Genomic DNA, 5,376 nt, shown 5'->3' with positions numbered 1-5,376 from the left:
GACCCCAGCTGACTTCCTGCCCTTTGGGCAGGGGGCTGGACTCGATGATCTCCCGAGGTCCCTTCCAGCCCTGATGTCTATGAAATCTATGAAAAGGAACCTCATGGAGCTTAATCATCATTCTTTGAATCCTTGAGGTGCAGTCGTTCAGAGGCTTGCGAAACAGTGCTACCAGGGGCTTGTGATCTATTTCTGCATTCACTTTCTGCCCGTAAATATATTGATTGAATCTCTGGCATGCAAACAACATTCCTAACAACTTTTTCTCAATCTGTGCATACCTGCTTTCTGCCTCCGTCAGTGATTTAGACGCATATGCAATGGGTTGCCATCGGTTGTCAGAATTCTGCAGTAGCACAGCACCTAATCCCAACTGCAAAGCGTCTGTTGATAGCTGTATTGGTTTCCCAGGGATACTGAATTTTAATACAGGTGCTTGTATTCATTGTTGCTTCAATGCCTTCCATATTTCCTCCTGTTCTGGGTTCCAGCACCATTTATTTTTACCCTCAAGAAGCATCCTTAGAGGTGCTGCTGTTGTACACAGGCTGAACAAGCCTGGGGATCCTCTCCGTGACATCACAGATCCATGCCCCAGGGAGACAGCAGACCTCCCCTGCTGTGGGATCTGGCAGTAGATGTCTCCCTCTGCTCCTCTCAGCAGGGAGTCACCTACTACGATTACCCGACGTCGTCTTCTTCGGTTGCTCTGTTGCCTCGCAGCCTCCATTGCTGCACTCGCTCCCAGCAATGCCAGAGCCCCAAATCAGTTCTCCACCTGCACTGGAGTTGTTCCAGCAATGTGGGGCCTAATTCTGTGTCATCTAGAACTAGAGGTGACTGCCTTCCATCCGTCCATGTAGGGTCCCTCTTGTGTTGCCATCCTGCCGTATGAGCGATCCTGCAGAGAGGGGAAGTACCCATCAATCTCATCCTCAGTGGCTCTAATCCCATGCAGCCTGCTAATGTGATTTAGGCTGTTGGCTCCATAAGGAGCAGGGTGAGCTTAGTGCGTGTTGGTACAGTGCTAAGCACAAGGCAGCCGCAGCTCAGGCAGGGGCTCAGAAACACAGCAGTATGGAGCTTGCTTCTGTTTGTTCCCCATAATGGTGCAGCTGTGCTGTGCCGCAACAGGAATGCTACCCTGTGGCTCTGCCTCCCGACAAAACCTGCCACATGCTTGGAACAGGAGGGCGGGAGACAGGGCAGGAAGAGAAATGAATAAAGATTCCTCGTTGCAGGCTCCCAGGCTGCGATACTGGTCTGCTCGCGACCCGACATCCCACCTTCTGGCTAATCAGCCTCTCCTGCCGCCAGGAGCAGGGGCAGCAGGAACAAAGGAGCAACAGTGTCTGGACAGCTCCTGAATGAGCGGCCGGGGCAGAAGCCTCCCAAGTCTCAGGCCATGCTAAGAGGCTGTCCAGGCTCCGGGGCTGAACCAGTCCAGCCCACGCGCAGCAACCAGGGGTCTGACCAACCTGACTGCCTTCTATGATGAGGTGACTGGCTTTGTGGATGCAGAGAGATAGGTGGATGTGGTGTAGCTTGATTCCAGCAAGGCTTTTCATACAGTCTTCCCCAGCATTCTTGCAGGCAAGCTAAGGAAGTATGGGTTGGATGAATGGACTGTAAGATGGATAGACAACAGGCTGGAGCATCAGGCTGAGAGAGTAGTAATCAATGGCTCCATGTTTAGTTGGCAGCCAGTAGCAAGTGGAGTCTCCCGGGGTCGGTCCTGGGGCCAGGTTTGTTCAATGTCTTCATCAAGGACCCGGAAGATGGCACAGAGTGCGCCCTCAGCAAGTCTGCAGATGGCACCAAGCTGAGGGAGGACTAACTACGCTGGAGGGTAGGGCTAGGATTTAGAGGGACCTAGACACATTGGAGGATTGGGCCAAAAGGAATTTCATGAGGTTGCAAAGTCCTGCACTTAGGATGGACCGGAGCAGGTTGGGGACTGACTGGCTAAGCAGCAGCTCTGCAGGAAAGGACCTGGGGGTGACAGTGGACAATAAAGTGGATATAAGCCGGCAGTATAACCTTGTTGCCAAGAAGGTTAACAGCATATGGGGCTGCATTAGTCGGAGCATTGCCAGCAAGTCAAGGAAGGTGATTATTCTGCACTATTCAGCACTGGGGAGGCCACATCTGGAGTCCTGTGTCCAGTTTTGGGCCCTCCTAAAGTCCTCTGTGATTCTATATTAAGAAAGATAGGCAATGTATCTGCAAGCCAGTTGGAGGATAGTAATTAGTTGAGTGGGTCAGGCATTTTTTTTTCATCTGTGTTTTCATGTTGAACCAGAAAATACTGAAGGTTCCCTTGCAAAAAAATATCTATGCAAAATGAAATAACTATGAAGTTTTGTGTAAAGTTTTAATAAAATATTGAAGATGGTTGGATATTGCTTTTCACATCTCATAGTCATTTTGGTTGGGTTTTATTCCTCTGGCATACCATAGCAAGTACCAAGTAGAGAGATACTAGAAAGTTCTAGTGGTGAGAAGTTAAAGCCATATAATTCAAACTGGAAAGAAGGTGCACATTTTTAATAGAGAGGATAATTAACCTTTTGGAAGAGTTCATCAAGGGATAGCATACATTCTTCATCACTCAAGGACTTGTAGAAAGACATATAATCTTGATTAAAGATATGCTCTAGTTCCAGCTGAAGTTGCTTGAATTGTAAATTATGGGGTAGTGTTCTGTGGCCTGTCTTATGCAGGTGGTCAGACAAAATAATCATAATGGGTCCCTTCTGACTTCAAAATCCATGAATTTATGCTGCGACACACCCAGCTAGCTCTCACTTTGTGGTTGGAGCCTGGAGCCAAACCACAGGGACTGGGATAAGTGGTGGGGTTTTTTATAGCATATGGTGCCATTTTAAAAATGTTTCATGTACTTTTAGCAGGTTGCATTTTAAAAAGCCTGACCTCCTGATGAACTTCTTCACAACCCCCCACCCCCCTGCTCTAAATTCATAGCCGTCTGTGAGCTTTGAAGTACAAATTAATTTAATTTGTGAAGAAAAAACAACCTTAACGTGTTGGAGATAAACTTTTATATGAATTTTATTTTAATGAAATAGAAGAGCTGATTTAATCATTTTTAAGGTGCCGGTACGCTGGGGAGATGCTAAAAGAAAGTTTGTGTTGACAGTGCAGCGTACATTTAATTTATTAGCAGCTAATGCTTGCGATTTGATATCTTTCTTTGAGAGAGGTTTATGTGCTCTAAATACTGCAGTGTCACATTCAGCAGTTCTGATTATTTCCACATTTTATGTTGCATATTGCCAAAAGGCTCGGAGACCCACTCAAAACAAAAGAGCTATTCTGTCATTTAACACATGTCCTCAGAGAGCTGTCTTCAAGAAATCTGCTTTACTGCATGCTGCAGTTCCAGTTGAGAAAAAGTCCGCTTAAACCAGTGATTCTCAGCCAGAGTGCCTCAGGGTGCCACGCAGCGTTAGCACTGTTAGGTGTGCAAACATGATTCACAAGATAAACCTAGAGATTCAAAGAGATTTCATAGTGTCAAAAACATTCTGACCTGCTGTGTTTTTTTTCTGCGTCCTTTGCAACAGAAGAATTGCTCTATTTATCTTTCGGTAGCCAAAAAAACAAGTGAAAACAAAGAGATGGCATTTTCTGAGAGGTGCCGTGGGTCTTTTGAAAGATGACGTGAGCCTGAAAACATTGAGAACTGTTGACTTAAACATTGACCCGGAAGTCCGTGGAATTGTCAGAATTAAAAAAAAACAACCCCAAAGTAAACTACCGAATAATGTGGCATATGCATGTGGACTTCTGAAGAGCCGTTTTGTACCATAATGATATGCAGTGCAAGAAATGGTCATTATTTCTTTCACTCTAGACTTCTGTCAGAGCAGCTTAACTTGGGCCATAGACTTTTCCTGTTATCCTTGAGCTGTATTTTTGGTAGCTGCAGCAACATGATACCAAACATAAAGAATTAGCTCTCTAAGTTGTCAGTAATTAAGAGCTACTTCATGAGTTACGTAATTCTGATCCCGTGTGTTTAGACTGTTTAGTTAACAAAACTTTATCTATAACTGCTGTAAATGTATACTAGAGCATTCACCTACGTTGCCACATTTTTTATTCATAAAAATGTACTTGTGTCCCAACATGAAGCATTTGTTTGTCATTCTTCCCTTTTTCATTGTGACACCGTTGCCTTGTGTATGTGCAATGAGGTCTGGGTTCTTAGATGATTAATGTCAATGATGACCAAGTGCCTCCAAAAAACAATTTGCATGTGTCCATCTGCTCTGTTACCTTTCTTCCTTTCAATGACTCGATTGTAGCATTTCAGCAAATTGAGGACAAAGGGGCAGCAGAAAAGAAGAGGGGGTGGGTTTTCAGTCTTACTGTTCAACTGAGATTTGTAAGGCAACAGAATTGAAGGAGTGTAAGTGGGAGCAGAATGAGAAGGGGAGGAGGAAGAAATATATGTAATGCCATCTAGCTTGAGAAGTGCAAATAATAGTCTATCAAGAATGTTTTTTGGTTTCTTCTTGCTTAGCTCTAATATTGAGTCTTTCTTTCACTAGTCTAGTGATTAAATGCATCAGGGTGGGTAATGTTCAGAGTATTCCTTTTCTGGCACTTTTTCCTAAATCAGTTAATTTTTTTTATTGATATCTTGCCTGAGTCCCCAGTTTACCAAGGGGTAAATGTGCTTACTGTATGTTTACCTAACTTCTCTCACTTCACTCCCTTTTCATGCCAACTTGTATTTGTGCCCTTTATGCTTGGAAAGCCTTGCAGAACCTGGGCCTCATTAGAAACCGATTGAAATCAGCAAGAGCCCGTTGACTCTGCAAGTTTTGAATCTAGTCATGAGTGAAGCAGGCATTCACCCTTCTGTTGTAAGCCCCTCCTAAAAATTCACCTAGACTCTAAAGAAGGCGTGGATCTATTGAGTAATACCCATTCTTCTGTGCCAGTGTGGAAATGTTGCCTACGGTGTCTTTTTTGACTGCTTTGTTTAGTTTGTAAATGACACAGGCAGTGGGATTTCCTTCCTTTCTCTTCCCTACTCTTCTGGATAATAGATCTTTGATTATGAGGCAGATTCATAATAATCTGTTTTCTTTTGAGTAAGTTTCTTCCTGTGGCTTGTAAAGCCCTGTTGGCCTTTTGTGAATTCTTGCTTTCCTTCAGTAAAGCTCATTCCTTCTTTACCGTAGGTCATTTATTAGACTTCATTTTGTAGGTTTGCCCTCTTCTTTTACTGTTAAACTATCCAACCTCTCTTAGATTTCATAGACATTAGGGCTGGAAGGGACCTCGGGAGATCATCGAGTCCAGCCCCCTGCCCAAAGGGCAGGAAGTCAGCTGGGGTCATAG

The 5,376-nt window shown here is 44.5% G+C and overlaps 1 protein-coding gene across 7 annotated transcripts in view; it reads left to right on the top strand.

Annotated features, from left to right (window-relative positions):
- VPS13D (vacuolar protein sorting 13 homolog D) overlaps positions 1 to 5,376 on the top strand; it is a 183,906-nt gene that overhangs the window by 143,338 nt on the left and 35,192 nt on the right. The window lies entirely within an intron of this gene.

This window comes from Crocodylus porosus, unplaced genomic scaffold (genome assembly GCF_001723895.1).
Source record: "Crocodylus porosus isolate Cpor-Errol unplaced genomic scaffold, CroPor_comp1, whole genome shotgun sequence".
NCBI classification, from domain to species: domain Eukaryota; kingdom Metazoa; phylum Chordata; order Crocodylia; family Crocodylidae; genus Crocodylus; species Crocodylus porosus.
The sequence above is the reverse complement of the archived record's forward strand: the minus strand, read 5'-3'. Positions and strand labels throughout refer to the sequence as shown.